The sequence below is a fragment of the Sciurus vulgaris genome (genome assembly GCF_902686455.1).
Source record: "Sciurus vulgaris genome assembly, chromosome: 2".
NCBI classification, from domain to species: domain Eukaryota; kingdom Metazoa; phylum Chordata; class Mammalia; order Rodentia; family Sciuridae; genus Sciurus; species Sciurus vulgaris.
Window position 1 is genome coordinate 79,246,978 of NC_136462.1, and position 26,013 is coordinate 79,272,990.

General features: G+C 36.4%; 1 pseudogene across 1 annotated transcript; it reads left to right on the forward strand.

Moving 5' to 3' along the window:
• The first annotated feature begins 3,025 nt into the window (after positions 1–3,025).
• LOC306651739 (ribosome production factor 2 homolog) lies at positions 3,026–4,124 on the forward strand (annotated as a pseudogene). Its single transcript has one exon. The product of its transcript is annotated as a ribosome production factor 2 homolog (transcript).
• Positions 4,125–26,013: the final 21,889 nt, after the last annotated feature.

Consider the following 26,013-nt stretch of genomic DNA (forward strand, 5'->3'; position numbering starts at 1 on the left):
GGGGATTATGGGAGACACCTTATATCCAAACCAAAGAATCCAAAAAAGATAGAAAGTTTGAAATTTAGCAATAAGAAAATCTCAACAATAAGAAAACAAATACTTAATACAAATGGACCAAAGATCTAAACAGACATTTTACCAATGAATATATACAAATAGCAAATAAGGATGTGAAAAGAAACTCCATTTCATGTCATCAGGGAAATGCGAATTAAAACAATAACATACCACCAATACACCTATTCAAATGGCCAACATGAAGAACACACACCACTAAATGCTGATGAGGACATGTTGATGGGAATGCAAAAGGGTACCTTCCACTAGTTTGGCAGCTTCTTACATACTCTTTTCATATGATCCAGCGATCAAGCTCCTTGGTATTTACCCAAAGTACTTGAAAACATCTGCCCAGATTCCAACATACTCACATCCCAACAATTTTTAATTACCAAAATTTGGAAGCAGCCACTAATGGCTTTCTGGAGATGAATGGCTAAATAAACTATGATATGTCCAGAAAATGATATATTATTCAGTGATAAAAAGAAATGTGCTATCAAGACATGGAGAAAATTAAACATGTTATGAAGTGAAACAAGTCAATTGGAAAAAGATTGTATACTTTCTGATTACTATTAAATGACAATCTGGAAAAGACAAACCATGGAGACAGTATAAAGGTCCATGGTTGCCAAGGTATGGGTGAGAATGGAATCAATAGGTAGAGCAGTGCTGTTATTCTATATGATATTCTAAATGGTAGGTACATGTCACTATGCATTTGTCCAAGCCTATGTGATATAAAACAACACAGGTGACCATGCACTTTGGGTAATACTGATGTGTGAATTTAGGTTCATCATTTGTAACAAGTATACTACTCTGATGGAGGGTGTGATAATGGGGGAGGTGGGAGAGGGTTATCAGTATATGATAAATTTCTGTATCCTCCTCTTGATTTTGCTGTAATTCAGAACTACTCTAGAACTATTGTTTTTAAATAATATGGAGGGAGTTTGCTAATATGTAATGAGTGTAACAATAGTAGATGTGAAGAAAAAAGACAATAACATTTAAAAACGTTATTAAAAATAACAAAAAAGATAAATGGACAGTATATAGAAAAATGCAAATAAATTTTAAAACATTAAAGGAAGCTCCATCAGGTTCAAAATCAAATGAATTATTTATATAAATAAAGAAAACCTAGTTGATCATTAAAAGCCAAAAAGTTTGGTAATACACATGCATTGGGGGAAACAGGTATTCTTCCCCATCACCACTGACAATGATATGAAAGTAAAACTTAGCAGAGGACAATTTTTTCAACCACATGGCCTACTATAAGTATGTCCTTTTCTTTAACAATATTTTATATCCCTATTTTTAAAAATTTTTATTTGTTCTACTTGGTTGTACATGACAGTAGAATGCATTTATACATTTTGATAGATCATACACAGATGGAGTGTAATTTCTCATTTTTCTGATTGTACATTTTGTAGAATCACATCAGTCATGCAGTCATATATGTACATGAGATAATAATGTCTGATTCACTCTACTATCATTCCTACTCCCATACCCCTTCTCCTCCATTCACTCCCCTCTACCTAAATAAAGTAACTCTATTTTTTCCTATCTGCCCCCCTTATTGTGAACTAGCATCTGCATATCAGAGAAAACATTCTGCCTTTGGTTTTGGGGTTTGGCTTATTTCGCTTAGCATGATATTCTCCAACTCCACTGAGCAGCACACACCACAGACTGCTGAAACCAGAGTGGATCCCAGAGGCAGACACTCAGCAGCCAGGTCTCTGGTTGCTGCTCAGAGTTTGTGCTCAGCTCCCCCTGCAGTTTCTGCCACTGTGTCACTCAGAGCACAGTAGTACACAGCAGAGTCTGACTCTTGGATGGAGGCTTTCTCCAAGTGGAAGGAAGTGGCTTCTTTCTTGTATGTGGCTTCAAAACCTTTGTTGCTGACCTTATCATTGGCCTTCATGGCTTTCAGTAGGAGCTGTGGACCTTCTCCAGGGTATTGAACATACCAGAACAAGTTAGGGTACCCAGTGGCCGAATAAGTGCAGTTTATAGTCAGGAAAGCCCCTTCTGACATGGTCACTTGACCTTCCGTCTGGGTCACTGATTGTCCATAGGTCCTTCCTAAGGGGGAAAAGAAAAAAGATCTGAGTCACCTTGGTGATAAAACTCTCAGATAAATTCATGGTTAAAGACTTGTTTACATAATTTAAAAAAGAAAGACATTTTACTCACCAAATGTCAAGAGCATCACTGTCACTAAGCCTAGAGAAGCGTTCATCTTTAGTGTTGACTAAATAATGTTCCTGATTCTTAACATGAAGAATGTTGAAGTCATAGTGAAATGATGAGCCTAAAGCTGCAGTTCACACAGGAAGTGAGCTAGTGTTAGGGAGTTGCACCCCCTGGTGGGCAGGACTGATCTGGGGTGAATGATTTCCTGGACTCCTTCCAGAAGTCAGAGCTATGTCCTCATCTCTGACCTCTTTTATAAGCACATATCAGTCTTCAGGTGGCCCTTGTAAATCTAGGGGACAACTATCATAATTTCTAGGGTCTTTTTGTTCTTTTTTGTTTTTAGAACTCTGCCTGACATGTAAATGCTTTAGTTGAACATCACAGAGTGTCTCTGTAGCTGATAATATCACAATTATCTTGGGCATTTTAATACAGGCCTTTATATTCTCATGCATCTTTGTGGGCCAACGTACAATTCATTCAAATATCATGAAAGTGAGTGTTTCAGGTTGGAATCATAGGAAGTAATAAGAATTCAAGGCATTATTCAGAGATTCTGTGTTTTTCAGCACTGTACCCAACAAGTAGAACAGTGACTAATATTTTCTAGGTGCATAATTAATATGTATTAAGTGAAACAAAAATAAAGAATACGTGGCTTTTGTTTGAGGGGTCACTACTACTAGAAAGACCAAAATTTCTCTGACTTAAAATTATATCAGAGTTTGGGGCTGCAGTAGCCATGGACGCCTTGGATCAAGTTATAAAACCCAAAAAGGGCCAAGAGATTCCTTGAGAAGAGAGAACCAAAGCCCAGTGAAAATATTAAAAATGCCATGCTGATTAAAGGGGGAAATGCAAATGCAACCGTGACACAAGTACTTAAAGACGTGTGTGCTCTGAAAAACCCATATGGTGTTCTATATAAAAGAAAAATATTACAAGACCATTTGAGGATCATCACTGGAATTCTTTTCAAAGAAGTCAGATTGTTCTTTATTCATGTTTGGCTCCCATAATAAGAAGTGGTGAAATAATCTAGTAATAGGTCGCATGTATGACTACCATGTGCTGGATATGATTGAATTAAGTATTGAGAAGTTTGTGTCTCTCAAAAATATTAAGAATAGTAAATGTCCCAAGGGAATAAAACCCAAGTTAACATTTGCTGGTGATGCTTTTGATGCAACTGAAGACAATAGAAGAAAAAAAGTCTTCTTATTGACTTTTTCAGAGGCTCCATAGTATCAAATATTCACCTGGTTGGATTAGAGTATGTTCTGCATTTCACTGCATGAATGGGAAGATTTACTTTCAAAGTTAAGTTGCTGTTGAAGAAATCTGGTTGCAGAATACCACGGATTGAATTGGAAGAGATGGGACCTTCATTGGATCTGGTTGTGAGGAGGACACACCTGGCATCAGATGACCTTTGCAAATTATCTATGAAAATGCCAAAAGCCCTCAAGCCAAAGAAGAAGAAAAGTATCTCCCATGATACTTTTGGTATAACTTATGGAAGGATTCATATGCAGAAACAAGACCTAAGCAAACTACAAACTAGGAAAACGAAGGAATTGAAAAAGCAACCTGGAGAAAGGATAACTGAAGATCAGGAGAAAAAATCAAAGAAAATGAAAAGAAATTAGTGGAACTTAGCCAGCCCCTGCAATTTTATTCTGGTCTCTTAAAGGAGTTGTCAAGCTTCAGTTCATTCAGTTTCTTACAAGATTTTATCATAGGACTGGGGATGCAGCTCAGTGGTAGAGTACTTGCCTAACATGCAGGAGGTTCAGTTCCTAGCACCACACACACACACACACACACACACACACACACACGCACACACACACAAGATTTTATCATATATTTTTATAACATGATAACTTACTATATATTATTATGAACAGTAATATAAAGTAAACCTTTTATAATAAATAAATAAGTAATTATATCAGTTTTTAGAGATATTATCTTGCAATAAAAACTTTTTGGGGTGGGGAGCACACTATCTAAACAATACTCAAACACTCCTCAATTTCAAAGCATTGAAGAGTGAGAAGTATGACATTCTTATAGAATGATCTGAGATCAATGTCTTATTCCCCACTGTTTCACTGGCTTCAAGAAAAGGAACCCAGGTATGCAAGTCAGGCAGGTGCTGAGGCTACACTCCAATGGAGGTCTGGCCTCACAGTCTTCACACGAGGATGGAGGCTTAGCCCAGTCTGTTGCCTGGAGTTCTCTCTCCACAGATTCATAAAAAGGATCTCCCGAGTCCAGAGTCAACCTGGAATAGCTTCTCAGATACATAGTTAAGTACATAATACAGGCCCAGATATCGCAGTGATTCAGTGTCTCTTCTCCCTTCCCTTTGTCTTCCAGATCCCATTGTCAGTCCCTGACTCAGAACCATGCTAGAAAGAAATTCTGGAAAATTAGTTACAAATTTCTATTCTGATATATGAGGAGACATCAAACAAGTTGGGATGATGTTGAAATGTTAAAAAATAGTACAGCACAGAGTTCAGCTTCACAGAATAAAAACAGTTCTAGAGATGACGGCTGCACACCATGTGAATATAATTAACCCAACTGAACAGTACACTTAAAATCATTAAGGTGTTCATTTTTTTAAGTTGGTGCATCTTAATTATACAGAACAGTGAGTTTCACTGTGGTATATTGGTACTTGTATGTAACACAGTTTGATTAATTTCACTGCCCAGTACCTCCCCTTACTCTGCTGTCTTCCTTCCCCACATCTCCTTCCTCTACCCTATTGGTCTGCATTCTACTTTGATGAAGTCTTTTTTTCCCCTCTCGCCCTCTTTTTCCACTAGTTTCCACATAACAAAGAAAACATAAACTTCTTGATTTTTTTTGAGTCTGGCTTACTTTATTTACCATGATATTCCATCCATTTTCCTGCAAACAACAAAATTTTATTCTTCTTTATGAGTGAATATAACTCCTTTATGTATGTATGCCAGTTTTTCATTATCCATTCATCTGTTGATGGATACCTAGGGTGGTTCCATAATTTGACTGTTACAAATTGTCCTGCAATAAACATGGGTATGCGTGTCTCTGAAGTGTTCTGATTGTAATTCTTTTGGAAAGGTGCCAAGGAGTGGTATTGTAGGATAATAGAGTAGTTCTGTTTTCAGTTGTTTTTTGTTTGTTTGTTTAGTTTAGTTTTTGTGGTGCTGGGAATTGAACCCAGGGCCTTGTGCATGCAAGGCAAGCACTCTGCCAACTGAGCTATATCCCCAGCCCCAAAGAATCCCTTCACATTTTTTTTTTTTCCTTTGGTATCAAGGGTTGAACCCAGGGGCACTTAACCACTGAGCCACATCCCCAGCCCTTTTTTATATTTTATTTAGAGACAGAGTCTCAGTGAGTTGCTTAGGGCTTCGTTAAGTTGCGGAGGCTGGCTTTGAACTCAATCCTCCTGCCTCAGCCTCCCAAACTGCTGGGATTATAAGTGTGCACCACACAGCTGGCTTGTTTTCAGTTTTTTGAGGAAACTCCATACTGTACTAATTTCATTTCTGCTACTAGTGTATAAGCTTTTCCCTACATCCTCACCAGCATTTATTGTTATTTTCATACCTAGTAATTGCCATTCTTTTCGGAGTGAGATGGATTTTCAGTGTAGTTTCGTTTTCATCTCCCTGATAGCTAAATATATGGAACACTTTTTCATGTAATTGTACACCAATTGTACTTTTTCTTTTGAAAAGGGTCTGTTTAGTTCATTTGCCCATTTGTTGAATGGGTTACTTGTTATTTTAGGGTTGAGTTTTTTGAGTTTTTTAAATATATTCTGGACATTGATTCTGTTGGAAGAGTATCTGGGAAAGATTTTCTCACATTTTGTAGGCTGTTTATTCACAATGCTAATTGTTTTCTTTGCTGTGCCAAAGCTTTTTAAATCGATGCTATCCAATTTACTAATTCTTGCTATTATTTCCTAAACTATAGGAGCCCTATTTAGGACATCATTGCCTGTGCCTATATATTGAAGTGTTTCCTCTGTTTTCTTATATTAGTTGCAAAACTTGCTGGTCTTAAAACTAGATTTTTGGTCCATTTGAGTTGACTTTTGAGCTGTATGAGAGATAAGGATCTAATTTCATTCTTCAATGTATTGATATCCAGTTTTCCCAGCACCATTTGGTTAGGAGGCTGTGCTTTTTCCAACGTATCATTTTGGAACCTTTATCAAACATCAGATTACTGTAATGATGTGGTTTTCTGTGTCTCTTATTTTATTCCATGGCCCATGTGTCTGTTTTTATGTCAGTATGTCAAATTTATGTGGTGTATTTTTTACCACAATTTAAGATAATTTTTTTTTAAATTGTAAAAGATACATTCTTTTAAGATTTCTACCCACACCTCTGCTTTCCAAACACAAAAGTGAGAGCAAATTACAATGCAAGGTCACTTATGGACCAATCACTACTGTTCTAATCTTAGGGCATAAGAAAGTGGGGTTAGAGATAGAAGGAAATGAGAGAGAAGGAAATGAGATAGAAGAAAATGAGAGAGAAGGAACCGAGAGAAAATGAAGATTGGAGACCATGGGACATTGATTGAGCACAGCAGGACAGGAGGAGCACAAAATGTTCCACATGATGAATTGAATGTTTTTGGAGGAAAGATGAAGGGAAAGACAAGAGCAGAGAAAAGAGGGAACTCATTCTCTTGTCCCTTCACAGTGTCTCTCCAAGAGTCAGTAATGATTGATCATTTTATGGGTAAGACTGATACAAGATTGGTGTAGGTCAGGTATACCAGTAGTAGAGAAATTAAGCTCTTTCATCTCAGATGAAACAAGTAGTAACAAGTCTGTAAATGGAATAAGTGTCAGCTCAAAGCTGGTCACACGGGAGGCACTCAGTCACCATTTTGAATAAATGAATAAGTAAAGACCTTTTATAAAAATCAAGCTTCATTGTTCTATTTTTATTTATAATATCTTAATTTAAAAATTTGTGCCTATATTCAAGAGTGGATGTTTTTATTGTTCTCTCTTTATAAGATATTGGATTAAAGTTAGGCTAGCTCCATAAAATAAAAATTTAAATGCCTAGGTGGTATGAATTCCCTGCAATCTGTAAAGGTAGAAATTCTTAGCTACATAACCAATGTGATTTTTTTAAATAGCTTTTCTTTATATTTGGAATATGAGAAAAAATGAATACATAAAATTCAATTGAAAATGTGTACACACAGAATGAATATATAGGGATACATTTATATAAATTTAACATAAGATAAATATGAGAAAGTTCAAATATAATTGAATAATGTCCTTTATGAATTGAGAAAATAGCTTTTTGAATTAAAAATAAGACAATATTTCATATGACATAGTCTATTAATATAATTCCAACATTCTGTTTTAAAGTATTTTTGTCTATTTATTTTTCCTTTGTTTTAAAGGAAGTTGTTGAATGTATGGAAAATGGAACATAACTTTTAACATTCATATTGAAAACTAATGTTCAAGAATTATCAAAATTTTCTTGAAAGGGTGCTTTTGAGGAATGATTTACTGTAACAAGTAATACAATTAACTATGAAACTAATTTCTGATATTACCAGAGAATAAAACAAAAAGATAAAGGGAACTAAATAAATAACAAGGAAACATTATAGGGAAAGAAATAATTTAACATATTAAAAAGATGGTGAACAGGAGAAAGGTTGCCCATTTATGTACAAAGAAGTCCACCTCTCTGTGGGTGAGATTCTCCACATTTCCTCATTAGAGCCAGTAATTTTCAATCATCTGTGGCTATGACAGTGCAAGGCAGGGGTACCTTCACTATGGAAGTTGAGCTCTTCATGCTCGAGGCGTTAAGACAGAACAAACTCTGAGGACTAGGTATGTTGTATGCTAGGAACTTCCAGAAAATAAATATGAGGGGCTGGTGCTGGGGCTCATTGATAGAGCATTTGCCTGATATGTGTGAGGCCCTGGGTTCCAACCTCAGCACCACCAAAAAAAGAAAAAAAAGAAAAGTAAAAGAAAGCAAATAAATGTGAGTACCATTTACTCTCAACAAATAAACTTAAATCAAACTAATTCATTAAGTAGTATTTTTAAAGCATGATTTAAAAAAATGTTGAGAGTGATTCCAAGGACTTCTTTAATTTTAAAAAGTAAGGTAAGATTTATTCAATAAATATTTATTAAACAAATTGATCTGAATACATAACAATTTGTACAGATTTTTATTGATTTTTTTCAGCCACATGATTCTAAACTTCCTTAGCCAATTCCTCAACAAACATCGTTTATCGTGCTTATTCTTCTTTTTCTATCTTGTGTCAAAAAATTCTGTGTCAATCTTCAATCCAAAGATTCAGGAACATGGATGGCATTGATTACTGATAACTCTGATGTGGTCTATGAACCTAGACAGGGTTTCTTCAGAGTGAGTGTTTTCCCTCCAACCCCAGACATGAGATGCCACAGCCCTGGCCACTTCCTCTCTGGGTGGCCATTCCCTGCCTTGGTCCCTACACCAGGTGGGTGTCTCAGGCAAACCCTGGGTTTTTGTACAACAGCCTCCAGCAGTCCTCCCACTGTGTCATCTCTCAGTGCACAGAAATACACCGCTGAGTCCCCCAGCTGTGAGGCTGAGATGACAAGCTGAATGGATTTGCTTGCCTTCTGCAAACTCAGTGAGTAGCGACCTTCTATGACATTTTCCTTGCTGTAAGAGTCCTGGCGAATGAGGAAGACCATCTCCCCACTGCTAGGTTGCTTGTACCAGAGGAGACCATAACTTGTGGCACTGGATTCATAGGTGCAGTGCAGGCTCACAGCCTCCTTCTCCTGCACCCACACGGCTGACTGGGCCTGAGTTACCTTCTGGGCAAAACTGGATCCTGAAGGAAAAAGGACAGAATCAGAAAGTTCAGGGACAATTGTATGGAACAAAAAGGTGCATTTTTGATCCCTGCTAACCCTCCTTCCCAAAGTCCCTTTAAGTTTCCGCCTCCCAGTCCATAGATCACAGAGGAGGCCCCTTCCCACAGGGACCATCCCTACCCAGCCACATGGACACCATGACTAGCTTCAGTAGCCTGGGCAGCACCATGTTTACATTCTTCCTTCAGAAGAAATTTTTCTTCTTTGACTTGAGGGCTCTGCACTGGGAGGAGAGCCTGACAGGGTGCAGAAGGAACTACTGTGCTCTGAGCTGCTGCCGCACCAGAACAGGAAACTGAGGCTCCGTGGTACAGCCAGTTCCTGTGTGTCTAGTCACACATTTCTGTGTGTGTGACTGACAATCTCACCAACGAAGACTTCCTTCTTAATTTAACTCTTCATTTAACAACCCCTGAACCTGAAAGCAAACCTGGGCATACTGAAGGAAAACGATTCCCCCAACTGCTGAGCTCCGTCATTACACTTGAGATGGCACCGGGAGGTGGTACTTGCTTAAAACATTGTGTGTGATGGATTAGGAAGACAAGTGAGATGCAATAATCATATATACTCTCACCTATGCATGGTGTATTTTATTCTCAGATAAAAATAATCATTTTATCAACAGAAGTCTGAGTTGTGTTTACTAGTCACTACAGCTCTTTCCGCCTGCTTACTGATAAAATAATATTCCCCCTCACTTCCAGTGTCTGTCCAGTTGCCAATCTTGGACCAAGTAGCAGAAAAACATACTAGTAATAATAGGCTCTCTTTGCTAAAATGTTTGGAAGGAAGCCTTCAGACAGTGAGACCTGTCATAAAGTTCCCCTTCTTTTCTCAATGTAGTTTTCCCTGTCCAGCTCTGTTCATAAAGGCCAGATTAGATACCAGAGTTTGGTCAACAGGTTATCAAACCTTTGAATTCTTATTTTTCCTTTTACCTTAACTATGACCTTTGATGAACCACAGCAAGTTCCCATATTCTGTGTGCCCAAATCTGCATGAAACCTATCCTGAGTTACTTCAGACACCTCCCTAGGACAGCTGATCATAGCATCAGAAATTGTGAAAAATCTTCCTATTAAATGTGCACGTTAAAGATAAGGACATGTCCTAGAAACCTGACTGAACAACATGATAAGCAACAAAGACCCAATGGTGGCCGTCACCTGTATCAATGTACAGTAGCCAAAATTATGCTCCTTCTCTCAAAATAACTTTATCCTTGTCTGGTTTTGTGGAAGAATTTTCAAATATCCATAAAAATCCATATTAAATATGATGATGTCACATCCATTGCAATCATTCTGCTTTCTAAACACCCAACGTTTTTTACCAGGAGGTTGACTAATTTATAAGATTATGAAATTCATCTCATAACATTTAAATCCGTTATAGTTTTCATTCAAGGGAATCACATAGTTGTATTTCCATTATTCAAAAAGCTTCCATGTCCAAAAATAAAAAGATATTGACACTCTCATGCCAAATTTTTTAATTAATTGTGTCTTATCTTAAAAATTGAATAAGAATGATACCAGGCAGGTATTATTGAAAACAGACATCAAATACTTGAAATATTTGATGTCTTTATGCTAATCAAAGGAATTTTGTCCTGAAGACAAAGTCCCACACTGTAAGAGACACCATAGGAGCTGGGGGGAGGGGTGCGGTGCTTGAGCTGATGATCCAGCTAAATTAAACATGCCTTTCTGACTAAAGTCCTTATGCAAGGGATGCAGTTCAGTGGTGGAGCACTTCCAAGCATATGTGAAGCCCTTTATTCCACCCCCAGTACCACAAAGAAAAAACAGTTGAAATTAATAACTGTGTCAGACACACTTGAGCCCCCATGCCCTATGTAATCCATTGTTCTCCTAAGCTCTATGGCCCTGCTTACCCGCAGCCACCCCACACAAAGTTGTATGTTCTCTTGCTGTGAAGTGGTCACGAGTAGGCAGATGTAACCCCCAAACCATTCATGTTCCATTGTTTTATCAATTTAACTAGATAAATAAACTCAGGATAGTCCATTCTTTCATCACCATGTCAGCAGACTGCCTTTCCTGGTATTTCATTTAATCAGCCTGTATGTCACTTAAACCCACTGACATAGGATCTGAAAATAATCCAGAGAAAGATGCCTCTGAACCTATGGAACTGCCCTCATTAAGTGCTATTTACTACCTGTTGAGCAAATAATGTACAAGGAATTGATCCTTGGTTGCATTTAACAACTAGTATGACATGACTCATCCTTAAATGACAAGAATTAAAAAGTAATTTGCATTAAAGATCTTGACTAAGACTCTGCAGATAATGTCCTTAAGCAGATAGTCCTCAGAAGATGAAGGCGGACCCAGGATCCTGGAAACACACATGCCCTAGTACAACCTATAGGGTGCCTCTGAGACCGTCGGAACAGAATTCTCCAGCTGATTGGAAACACTCAGTGTGATATCTCCTGTGCAATCCTTAACTTTTTATAATTTAAATAGTATTTTCTCACCTTAATGTTAGAACATTATATATTTCTTATTGATCCTATTTTGTTCTAATTACTAATATAATAACTTGATTAGGTACAGGCTTCACTTGAGGCAATAGTCACACTTGTGCTATAATTCAACTCTGCAAACCATTGGTAATAAATGTATAAATATACATATTAAATATGTAAAATAAATATAGCAAACATATAAAATTTTTCACCTACACCAGAAATAAAGATAAGGGAGCAGTGTCTATAACATGAAATGTGAAGGAATAAATTTAGCTTTCATTACAAAGTGGAACTTTATCAAGAAAGACAGACATATATAAACGGAAATAAATAAGTTTATTTAAAATATATTCTGTTATGTATAATTTGGGTTTACAACAGACCTTTATATGATGTATATAGATAGTGAAATGGTTATATAGCTAAGCAAATTACATATTTTTTCTGTTGAACAGTAAGTTTTTTGTATGTTTGAAAAGAATGACTAAAACCTATTCTTTTGACATGAATATATAATATGGTATAATAAGAATTATAATTTTTATATTGTATATTAGATATCTGGACTTGTTCATCCTACATACATACTTCTTCATATCTTTTGACCAAATGTTAGAAACAAATTGTCTGGATATAGAATTATCAATTCATGGTTTATACTTTACATATTTTATATTTGATCTGTAACATTTTATAATTAGAAAAATGACTAATGCAATATCTGAAGAGTCTAAAACCTTCCAACAATATGGATTATGTTGATCACAAGGGGTTACTTAAAAGAGAGGAGTCTGAATAGCAAATGTAGACTATCTTTAAAGCCTGGATTTCAGGGCAAAACAGTTCTAATTCCCTTTAAGAATCCTTTAAGCACAGCTTTAGGATTGCCTATACATGCAGATACATGGAGTTGGAGGCTCCTTTCCCTATGCATCTCCTCAATCATCTGCCAATTTTCAGTATGTGTATGCATATCAAAACACCATATTATACACTTTAAATATACACAAAAATGCAAATTAAAAAATAATTATTAAGCAATAATCAACCAACAAAATATTCTCTTTCTGGATCATAATAATGAACCTAACTTTCTTATTGTGTGCTATTAATGTCTATATGATAGTTAACACTTTCAAAAAAAAATAGGAAATGTTATACTAGAAAGTCTATGCCAGGAAGCAGCTCAGCCCAGTGGCAGATTTGAGTACAGGCTGCAGGTGTCTGGGAAGCACCGTGCACTGGCTGCACAGAAGTACACAGCTGAGTCTCCAGGTTGGGTGGCTGTGATGTTCAGGAAGAAGTGTTTGGCTCTCTTATTCAACACAACAATGAGTCTTTGGATTTGATTCACCTCCTTATTTGAACGAATGTCTATAATGATCTGGGGAGCTTTTCCAGTTTCTTGCTTATACCAAGGGAAATAGTTCATAGCACTATCTGAATAAGTACAGTTGATAACAGCGCTGTCTCCCTCCTGGATATTCAGGGTAGCAGGACTCTGTTCCACCTTCACTCCTTGGCTCACCCCTAGGCAGAAAGTAAAAGGAAAAAAAAAAAAAAAAAAAAGACGATGTTAGTGTGTCATTACTCCAGAATTTTCCTTTTCTTCAGTGAGCATGGAAACCCTGCATAAAGCCAGTCTTCTTCCCAAATGTCTAAAGAACCTCTGCTAATATACTGTTTGCCCCAAATCCTCAACTCACAGTCCAGTTGCAGCCACAAGAACATGAATAAAGGAAAAGTAGATGTCTTCATTGTTCTTCACAATTAAGATCAATTCAGACTTGCAATCCACCCAGGAGAGCCACTACTGTTATCCAGTTGCTCCTTTTTTCTCTAACAATTATAATGGCTTCTCTTATTGTCTACCGAACCAATAAGAAAAAGGCTCTGCTTCTCCCCTAAGTCTAGTTCATTCAGAATCCACTGCAATGAACCCCACCCATTTCGCACCTGCTGAAGTAGACTGCCACCTTGTGGTCACATCCCTAACTACTGTACTCTGGTTAAATAGAGGTCAAAGTCGATCCTAGATCCAAGATTAGATTTACAGAAAGTATATAAAGATTAAAACTGACTTTTGTGCACACTCCTGAGTCATTGTTAATAGATTGGAAACAAATGTTGTTGGTGTTGATACGATGACCTGACATATTTGAAATCAAGGAAATGCCATAATTCACTCTCGCAAATAAACAATAATACTTCTCTTTTCAGTCCAATCCACATTTAAGATTTTTTTCATTACAGAGAAATACTCTTCATAAAATGAAACTTAGACAAAGATCAGTGTCAAGTGGACAGAACCACTGGATATTTAAAATACATACTACCTCAGACTGCTCCCGCAAGCATGATCTTGCCCATGACTGCATTCCCAGAGAATGGGCAGTACCAAAGGTCAAACCATGGCACCTTCCTTCTGTAAAGATGCTTGTGATAAAAAGTAAAGATCAAATCTTAACGGCAGGGGAAAAAGGTACACTCATACATTGCTGGTGGGGTTGCAAATTAGTGCAGCCACTCTGGAAAGCAGTACGGAAATTCCTCAGACAACTTGGAATGGAACCACCATTTGACCCAGCTATTCTACTCCTCAGCCTATACCCAAAGGACTTAAAATCAGCATACTACAGAGATACAGCCACATCAATGTTCATAGCTGCTCAATTCACAATAGCCAGATTGTGGAACCAACCTAGATGTCCTTCAATTGATGAATGGATAAAGAAACTGTGGTATATATATACAATGGAATATTACTCTGCTATAAAGAATGATAAAATTATGGCATTTGCAGGCAAATGGATGAAACTGGAGAATATCATGCTAAGTGAGATAAGCCAATCTCAAAAAACCAAAGGACAAATGATCTCACTAATAAGCGGATGATGACACATAATGGGGGGAGGGAGGGGGTCAAGAATGGAGGAAGGACGGACTATAGAGGGAAAAGAGGGGTGGGAGGGGTGGGGGGAAGGGAAAAAATAACAGAATGAATCAAACAACATTACCCTATGTAAATTTATGATTACACAAATGATATGCCTTTACTCCATGTACAAACAGAGAAACAACATGTATCCCATTTGTTTACAATAAAAAAAACTCTTAATGTCATAAGAACAGGGGCATAAGTTATTGAGTCATTAATACTCCAGAGAGTTTGTAAAATCGATTGTTTTGAATTGCAATGAGAAATTTGAAGTGCTTTAAGAAACATTTTCCTATTTCTTGCCAAAATCCTTAGAGAATGAGGAGATAGTGTCACAAAACATCAGACTACAGATTCAAAATATGTAACCACATGTAAGTTTATTCTTGATGCAATTTTATTTTCTGCTGTCAACATGCATTATATATTTGTAAATGCAATGACTCTTTTACATCTTCCCTAGACTGTCCCCTAAACTATGAGCCAACCCTCCTGGGGTGGAGGGTTGCTGTGACCATTGATTTTTCTCTCAGTTTCACTACTTTTTTTCTTTCCCCAAAACTTTGATAAACTACTTCAGCTGAGTACATTTCCATGATTATCCCCCTCTGCAAAGAAAAAAATTCCCTTTCTCACCTACTTTAATTTTTTAAAATATTTTCTGAAACTTTTATAAGACAAAATCAAGGGAAGCCTAACTAATGCTGCCTGTGTCTTCTATAAGGATAATACAGATAGGAAACTGACCCCTAAAACTAACCATGAGCAAAGTGTTCTGGCAAATCAAGGTGACCTCATTTCTATAATTCAATGCCCCTTTCTTCTGCTTCATACTCACTACCCTCCTTGAGTCACATAGAGTAAATCTAACTCCTCATCCACATCTTGTGCCATTAAAGATTTAAGGACATCTCTTATAAATCTCAACTCAATAACTAAACATTTATATAATATATATAATCAATATACATAACTAAACATATATAATATATAATATATATAATACATTTTATAATATAAAATATATATAACTAAATATATAATATATATAACTAAGTATACATATATACGCATATATATGTGTGTGTGTGTGTGTGGGTATATATATATATATATATATATATATATATATATATATATATATATAAAATGTTTCACAATTCTCCATTCTGTTTTTTCTATTGTCCACCAATTCTGCATAGGATAGGATTCTTTATTTATTTATTTATTTATTTTTATTTTTATTTTTTTTTTTTTTTTTGGTACTGGGGATTGAACTCAGGGGCACTCAACCACTGAGCCACATTCCCAGCCCTATTTTGGATTTTATTTAGAGACAGGGTCTCATTCAGTTGCTTAATACCTCACTTTTGCTGATGCTGGCTTTAAACTTATGATCCTACTGCTTCAGCCTCTGGAGCCACTGGGATTACAGTGTGCACCATGCCTGGCTAGAATTCTTAAATCCTTCATTCATTGGACAAAATTATTGGACAAAATTCCCCTTTCTTGTAGACAGCTATTTGCCCTTGCAAGTTATGTAGTCCAGGAAAACATTTTTTTTACCACCTTTGCATACTGTCAGTTGCAGTAGGACTGTGTTGCCCTTAGTGTCTCAATTTCACTAACTGTTTTTGCTGACAGTGCTTGAGTCATGCGAGTAATGTAATCACTTCCTTCAAGTGGTGATCACCTGGGATGAGGAATATACATTGCCACTTTTAGGAAAGACCTTAGAGATCATCTGGATATTGAGATGATCTCAATCCCACAGCAGCCAGTAAGAGGTGGACTGATTTGCTGGTAGAATGACTGTGGCTTGAGACTCCTTTCCTACCTACAATTTCAAACATTTTCACAAATTGTGACTTTCTATTATTCTGTTGGTCAGACTGCTTGAACCAAGGCTTCGCCAGATCCACACTGCAGAACTCAAAGTGGCTGGGCTTCTGTGAAACTGTTTCTCACTACCCATCAATCTTGTTCTACAGGAAGAAGGCAGGAAAATTGTTGGAGGGATTCAAGATGATGAGTTAGAGAAAGTCTGTGTTTCTAGTTGTTCCATGCTTCATAATTCAGACAGCAGCTGTTGCTTCTCAATGAGGTAGATGAAAGAAGGAATTCACTAGAATTCAGTATCAGGTAGTCAAAGTGTCTTAGAGACTCAGAAATTCAGATGCACTCAACAAAGAACAAGAAAGAGTGCATTGGGGCCAAGCCAGTGGCAGAAGCAGCAGAGGCAACAATTCACCACAGAGGGGAGGGATACTACAGAGAGAAATACAGTGGACAAATTTGGAACAGAAAAATCTGAGGTCAGAAAAGCAGACTGAACTTAGCTGATCCAGAGCATCACAGCTATCTGGTGTTGAAAAGTGCTCTGTTTATCAACTGGCAGGCAGCAAGCTGAGGCAGGAGTCATCTTGAAGAGATCATACCGAACCTTGCTGCTGCAGGAACTTAGAAGATTGTAGCAAACATTGCCATGCTGTCCTGGCAAGCCTCTATCATGTAGCCTAGGGTGTACCTAGCAGAGCATGAGTAAAATGGGAACAGAGAGGATTGTACCCAAGGGTATTCAAGTTGAAAATATGAAGGGGGGTGTGACTTGCTTTATCTTTGGTTATGGCAACTCATGTGACCAGCTGAAGAGGGCCAGAAAACTGAACAGGAGGCTGTAAATGCACTCAGGGTCTAATCCTGGGAAGACAGTTGTGCTTGCTAGTGGAGTGTGTAAGACCTGTGGAGAGTTGGTTCCCCTGCCCTGTAAGTAGAATTCTTGAGAGGTTCCTGAAATCCAGACTCCAAACAGGAATTGGAATCTGCCTGGCCCTAGTGGTATGTTGATCTAATATCTCTAGAGTAAATACTACCCAACAAACTCCCTAAGGTCTGATGAGACCTAAGGTCCAGCTGCTGGAAATCCCCTCTTAGAAGTCAGTAGCAGCTCACCCTGGGAGTGCATTGAACTGGTCTGTCTGACAAAATTCCAGTCAGTACATCCCACTCCATCATACCATGTACTGGTGAGAAGGGAATTTGAGAGCTACTTCAACCTGCTTCAGTTTTAAGCCACTCCACTGTCAGCTCAGTGAGCAGTACAAAAAAAGGAAGGAATTAACCACCTCTGGCCCTTACTCTCTCTAAGGGGTGCACAGCTCAAGAAGAAGCAGAAAGAAAACAGTAGGGCATAGGCAGTGATCGCCCATCCTCATAAGGAGTTTTGACCACCTCAGTGAAGACTCCACTTTCATTTTTTATTAAGAATCTTTTTTGTTTGTTTGGTTGGTTGTGTTGTTGCTGTGCTGATTGATTCCTGTATATATATATTTTTTGTTTCTTTTTCTCATTTTTGCATTTTTATACAAAATTTTGTTTATTTTTGTTTTATTTTGTTTTGCATTTGTTTGCTCATTTCTCTTTCTCTCCTTCTTCCACTAGCGGCCAAGTTCTCTTGTTCTTTCTCTCTCCCTATACTTTGATTTTTCTATATTTTCTCCCTCATCTTTATAGCCATTACTTGCTACATTTCTTCTGTATTCTACTTACACTTTGAATACTCTAACCTTTCTTTTATGATTCTATCACATATCATTTTCTTTTAATGAACTGTATTTTCCCATCTATTAGAACTATTTAATTTATGTAACCCCTGCCTTCACCATTCATGTTGATTCAGTTATTATACTGTGGATGGTATAGTTGACATCTACTGTTTATTTTAATGCCATGTCTACTTCACAGCTATTTATTGTTTTTATTGTTGGCAGTTGTTCACCCCACCATTACTGTTATTGGGATAATTAGTGCTATAGATGTCATAGTAGGCACTAGGTATTTATTTTAATGCTGTGTGTTATTTGCCTTGTATGTTACTATTCTTTGTTTCCCCCTTTTCTCTGGGAAGCTACAGGAACACTACAAGTTCACAGTGGAGAGAATCAGCTGATGAACTAAACCTAGAGACAGCTCACCTTGATTCACACACAAATTAACCAAACTTGAATTTCAGTGACAATTTCATACAGGAATGGAAGAGACAAAAACCCAAAACTAATGACCCGGCCACAAGTAGAAATGGTCGGGGTGTCCTCAGGTCCCACCCATGGACATCCATACCTACAGCAAAAATATAATTAACCCAAAGAACCTGTATCACTCTAGGACACATTGGTAACAGAAGGCTATTCTGTAAAAAGGCCCACATTTAAAAGTGAAAGACAAATCCATCCTGACAGATGCATAAAACCCCATAGAGGAATACAAGAAATACATAAAACTAAGCCACACAATGCCTTCTATAGTTCTAATTCACCAGTAACTGACCCCAGAGATAATAAAGTAGATGAAATATCAGTTAAATAATTCAAAATAATCATTATAAAAATGATCAATGAATTCCCAGAGAACACAAAACAACTGAATTGATTAAGGAAGTCAGTATAGGATAAGAATAAGAAATTCAGTAAGGTGATATAAATATTGAAAAAAGAACCAGATAGAAATCTTGCAAATGAAAGTCACACTAAATCAAGTAAAGTGTTTAATTGAAAGTCTCTAATAGAGTAGTCCATGCTGAAAACAGAATCTCAGAGTTGGAAGATAAAATGGCTAGCCTTGAACATGCAAATATTATTAAAGAAAAGAAAATACATAATCATGACCAGAGTATACAAGCACTCTGGGACAACATTAAGAAATAAAATTTAAGAATCATTGGAATCAAAGAGAGTTTTCAGAAACAGACTGATGACATGAAAAACTGCTTCAGGGAAATAACAAAAATGTTTCCAAACCTTGAGAACGAAAAGGACATCCATATACAGGAGGCATTCAAAACCCCAAATGGACATGATCAATAAAAAATCTTTCTTGACATATTATAATTAAAATGTTTACCATAAAGAACAGGGATAGAATTTTTAAATCCTCAAAAGAAAAACACCAGGTCATATTAAGAGAAAAACTCTGGTTACTTCTGGTTTCTTAGCACAAACTCTAAAATCCAGGAGAACTTGTATTGATGTGTTCCAAGTACTGAAAAAGAAAATAACTTTCAAATAAGATTGCTATATCCAGCAAAGTTATTCTTCAGAAACAAAAAAGAAAATTTAAAACTTTCCAAGATAAGCAAAATCTAAAAGAATTTATGACTGCAATGCCGATACTACATAAAATACATTAAGAAATACTACACACAGAAGAAATAAAAAACCAACACCAGAGTTCACAAATGAATGAATCTAATTTGAACAGAAGCTAAAAAGTTGAAAAAAAAGATAAAATTAAACATTAGAAATACATCAAAATGTCAGAAATGAGTAACCCACCTCTCTATAATAACATTGAATGTAAATGTTCTCAACTCTTCAATTAAAAGACATAGGCTGGTGGAATGTATTCAGAAGCAAGAGAAACTTTGTGTTATTTGTAAGAGACTCACCTTACATGCAAAGGCAACCAAAGGTTGAAAGTGAAAGGATAGAAATTGATATATTGTGCAAATGGATCCCCAAAACGAGTAGAAGTAACTACTCTTATATTCAACAAAGCAAAGCAGACTTCAAGTCAAAATTAATCAAGAGAGACAGAGTCACTTCATACCAGTAAAGGAAACAACCCAACAAGAATATATAATGAGTAAATATTTGTGTCCCAACCATTGGGGCACCTAATTACATAAAACAGACACTACTCAGAATTAAAGCCTCAGATAAACCCCAGTACAAAATACTGGATGACAATGACATTCTTTACAGAAATAGAACAAGTAATCATGAAATTCATTTGGAGAAATAAAAGGCCCAAAATAGCCAAAGTACTCTCCAGCATGAAAATTGATGCAGGAGGCATCACATTACCAGGCTTTAAGTTATACTACAGAGCTGGAGTAACAAAAATGGCATAGTATTGACATGGAAACAGACATGAAGACCAATCATAAAGAAGACCCAGAGACACACTCACATAAATAGTTATCTCATACTGGACAACTGTGTCAAACATACATTGGAGAAAAGACAGCCTTTTCAACAAATGGTGCTAGGAAAACTGGTTCATGTGTAATGGACTATAATTGAATCCCTATCTCTCATCCCCACAAAACTCAACTCATGGTGAACCAAGGACCTACACATTAGACCAGAGACCCCACTCCTACTAGAAGAAAAATTAGGCCCAACTCTCCATCATGTTAGCTTATGAACTGACTTCTTCAACAGGTCTCATAAAGTGAAAGAAGTAAATCAAGAATCAATAAATGGGATGGTATCAAACTAAAAAGCTTCTTCACAGCAAAGGAAACAATAAAGAATGTGAAGAGAGACCCTACAGAATGGGAGAAAATCTTGACCACTTGTACCTCAGATAAGTCATTAATTTCCAGGATATACAAAGAACTCATAAAACTTAATACCAGAAAAATAAATAGCCTAGTCAATAAATGGGACAAAGGAACTGAACAAACACTTTATAGAAGAAGAGATATGGATAGGCAAAAATATATGAAAAAATGTTCAACATCTCTAGCAAGTAGAGAAATGCAAATTAAAACTACACTGAGGTTCCATCTCACTCCAGTCGGAGTGGGAATTATCAAGAACACAAGTAACGATAAATGTTGGTGAAGATGTGGGGGAAAAGGTACTCTCATACATTGTTGGTGAGACTGCAAATTGGTGTAACCTCTCTGGAGCAAGATGAAGATTCCTTGGAAAACTTGGAATGAAACCACCATTTGATCCAGTTATCCTCAGTCTATACACAAAGGACTTAAAAATAGCATACTACAGTGATGCAGTCACATCAATGTTTATAGCATCTCAACTCACAATAGCCAAGCTATGGAAACAACCTACATGTCCTTCAGTGGATTAATGGATAAAGAAAATGTGATATATATATATACACACAATGAAATGTTATTCAGCCATAAAGAAGAATGAAAAAACGGCATTTGCCAGTAAATGGATGGAACTAGAGAATATCATACTAAGTGAAATAAGCCAATTCCAAAAAACTAAAGGCCAAATGCTCTCTCTGATTTGCAAATGCTAGCCCGAAACAAGGGAAGTTGGGGAGGAGAATAATAAAAATCGATTAGATTAGACAAAGAGAAATGAAGGGAAGGGAATGGGAAGGGGAATAGGAAAGATAGTAGAATTAATCAGACATAGATTTCCTAACCTTGTATTTGAATGCACAACCAGGGTAATTCCACATCATGTATAACTACAAGAGTGGGATCCTAAATAGAATAAGTTATATGCTATGTATGTATATTTTGCCAAAATACATCCTACTGTCATTTATAACTAAAAAGAATAAATTTTAGAAATTAAAAAACCATAGGGGAAGGACTCAAAATGCCTCTCTCATCAATAGATAGGTCATCCAGACATAAAATTAGTGAAGATATTGCATATCTTCAAAATAATGAAAATCAAATTTATCAGACATTTATGGAATATTTCACCTAAAAACAGCTGACTACACTTATCTTCTCAGCATCTCATGGAAACTTCTCCAAAATAGATCATATTTTATGTCACAAAGGAACTCTTAGAAAATACAAAAAACATAAAATTCCTTGAATCTTATATGATCATAGTAGAATGGATGTAGACATTAACACCAAAAAACCCTACAGAGCTGGGCATGGTAGCACACCTGTAATTCCAGTGGCTCAGGAGGCTGAAGCAAGAGGATTGCAAATTCAAAGCCAGCCTCAACACCTTAGTGAAGCCCTAAGCATCTCATCAAGACCCTTTCTCTAAATAAATATTTTAAAAGCTGGAGATGTGGCTCAATAGTTAAGCACCACTGCCAATATTAGCCAAAGCCATTATGCAAAAGAAGGAAATAAAATGGATAAAAACAGGAAAAGAAGTCAGATTATTGCTCATTGCAGATGATACTATTCTATATTTAGATGATCCAAGAACTTCATCAGAAGGCTGCTAGAACTAATAAACAATTGCATCAATGTAGCAAGCTACAAAATCAACATACAAAGCAAATAGCTTTCCTATACACCAATAATTAACCTGCTGAGAAAGAAATCGGACAAACAACTCCATTCATAATGACCTGAAAAAAATACATAGGAATAAATCTAACCAAGGGGATAAAAGACCTCTACAATGAAAACTACAGAATATTGAAAAGGATACAAGAAGATAGAAAGACCTTCCACATTCATGGATAAGTCATTAATATTGTTAAGATGGCCAGACTACCAAAAGCAATATGCAGATTCAATGCAATTCCAATCAAAACACCAATGACATTCTTCACAGAACTAGAAAAAAAATTCTAAAATTCATTTGAGGGAAAAATAAAAGACCCAGAATAGCCAAAGCAGCTCTAAGCCAAAAAAAATAATGTGAGAGGCATCACAATTCCTGACTTTGAATTGTACTACAGAGTTATACTGACAAAAACTGCATGGCACTGGCATAAAAACAGATACTTTGATCAAAGGTACAGAATAGAAGACTCAAAAACAAATCCATACAGAGACTGTTATCTGATCATTGACAAAGTCATCAATAACATACATAGGAAAAAAGACAACCTTTTTAACAAATGGTGCTGGGAAAACTAGTTATCCATATGTAGAAGAATGAAACTAGACTCTTGTCTCTAACCCTGCACAAAATCAACTCAAAATGGGTCAAAGACTAAGGAATTAAAACAGAAACTATGCAACTCCTAGAAGAAAACATAGGGTCAACACTCCAGCATACGAGACAATGACTTTCTCAACAGGACCCCTAAAGCTCAGGAAATAGTGTCAAGAGTTAATAAATGGGAAGGCATCAATTTAAAAAGCTTCTGAACAGCAAAGGAAACAATTAGGAATGTGAAGAGAACCTACAGAAGGGAGAAAATCTGTGCTAGCTACTCTTCTGACAGAGGATTCATCTCCAGAATACATATAGAACTTTTAAAAACTTAACACAAAAGAACAATTAATAAATGGGCAAATGAACTAAATAAACACTTCTCAAAAGAAATACAAAAGGCCAACAAATATGTGAAAAAATACTCAAATTTGTTAGCAATTAGGGAAATGCAAATTAAAACTACACTGATTTTCTCTCAGTGAGGAGCTATAAAGAACACAAACAATAATAAATACTGAAGAGGATGCGGAGAAAAAGAAACACTTTTGCACTGTTGGGAGGATTGTCAATTAGTACAACCCTATGAAAATCAGTATGGAGATTCCTCTAAAGATTAAGAATGAAACCACCATTGACCCTACTATATCACTCTTCATTATTTATCCTAAAGAATTAGAGTCATTATACTATAACAGTACATGCATATCCATTTTTATTGCAGAACAATTCACAATAGCCAAATGAATGGAACCAGCCTAGGCATCCATCAAAGGGTGAATAAATAAAGAAAATGTGTTATGTAGATACACAATGGAGTTTTAATCAGTCAGAAAGAATGAAATTAAGTCAATTGCAGGAAAATGGATGGACATTGAGAATACTATGTTAAGCAAAATAAGCCAAGCTCAGAAAGTCAAGGGTAATAAGTTTTCTCTTATATGTGGAAGCTAAAGAGGAAAATGGAAAAGAGATCTCTTGAAAATTAATCAGAGTTCAATAAAGTAGAAGAAAGGGGGGGGGGGACACTAGGGAGGGATATTGACCAAATTATATTGTTATATTGCGTGCATGTACAAATATATAAATACGAATGTCACCAGGTACAACTATAATGCACCAATAAAAATATATATGGGAAATAGGAAAGAGGCAGATCAATGCTAAGGAGTAAATGAGCAAATAGTTTCCTTCTAATTCCACCCATTTTCTAGCTAACGGTTGTATAGTTGCATGTAGTTTCTATTTTTGTAAAACAACAATGGGCTAAAATATTTCTAAGGGCTCTTTGGATTCTGAAATTGTTTTTCACAATATGACAGAGATGCGTATATTGAGGACTGGGTGTGAGACATGGAGAGGTATGAGAGAAAGAAATGACCCTACACCATAGCTCCAGAGCATTTTCACATTCATGTGTAATCTATTGTGTCTGAGGTTACCCGATCCTTAGACCTCTTCAGAAGCAGAGACAGGATCCTCAGGATGGGTTTCCACTATTCCTGTACAACATCAATAATGGATGATGGATTAGGGAGAGACTACATCCACAGTAAAATGGAATAAAATGGGACTTTTCTAAGTATAAAGATCATCACAGTCAGTGATACAGGGGTGGACTCCTTGCTTGAGGCGTGGGAAATAGGATGCTTCATTCTGATTATTTCTTCAATTTATCTGTAACATCATGTTGTTCTTTTTTTAATTTTTTTTTAGTTGTAGATGGACACAATATATTCATTTTATTTATTTATATGGTGCTGAGGCTCCAACCCAGTGCCCCCCTCATGCAAGGCAAGCACTCTACAAACTGAGCCACAACCCCAGCCCCATCGTGTTGTTCTTGTAGGAAACACACACAAAAACTTGAACAAGTTGGAAAACCTAGAAGAGATAGACATGTAACTTATATGTAAAGCACAAAACACTTTCTCAAATAATCCCTGTTGATTTCCAGCTTGAGCCACCCTTCTTTCAAGTGTAGCTTCAGAGTTCAAGATTCTTAACCAGGGATGGCTATGATATTGTAAAACTTTGTGCAAAATTAAAATTTGGGATACCTTGTTTAAAAAGCAAAAAAAAAAAAAAAAGCTATAAAGCTATGATCCTCTAAATAGAGAATCATGTCATCTGCAAATAGTAGTAGTTTGAGTTCTTTTCTTATTTGTATCCTTTTAATTTCTTTAGTATCTCTAATTGCTCTGGCTAGAGTTTCAAGAACAATGTTGAATAGAAGTGGTGAAAGAGGGCATCCTTGCCTTGTTACAGTTTTCAAAAGGAATGCTTTCCATTTTCTCCATTTAGAATGATGTTGGCTGTGGGCTTAGCATAGATAGCCTTTACAATGTTGAGGTATGTTCCTACTATCCCTATTTTTTCTAGTGTTTTGAGCAAGGAGTGCTGTACTTTATCAAATGCTTTTTCTGCATCTATTGAAATAATCATGATTATTAACTTTAAGTCTGTGATGTAGCAAATCACATTTATTGATTTCTGGATGTTGAACCAACCTTGCATCCCTGGGCTGAAACCCACTTGATCATGGTGCACTACCTTTTTAATAAGTTTTTGTACGTGATTCTTTTAGAATTTTGTTTAGAATTTTTGTATTTATGTTCATCAGGGATACTGGTCTGAAGTTTTCTTTCCTTGATGTGTCTTTGTCTGGTTTTGGTATTGGGGTGAAACATCATTATCATACATGTGTGATTAC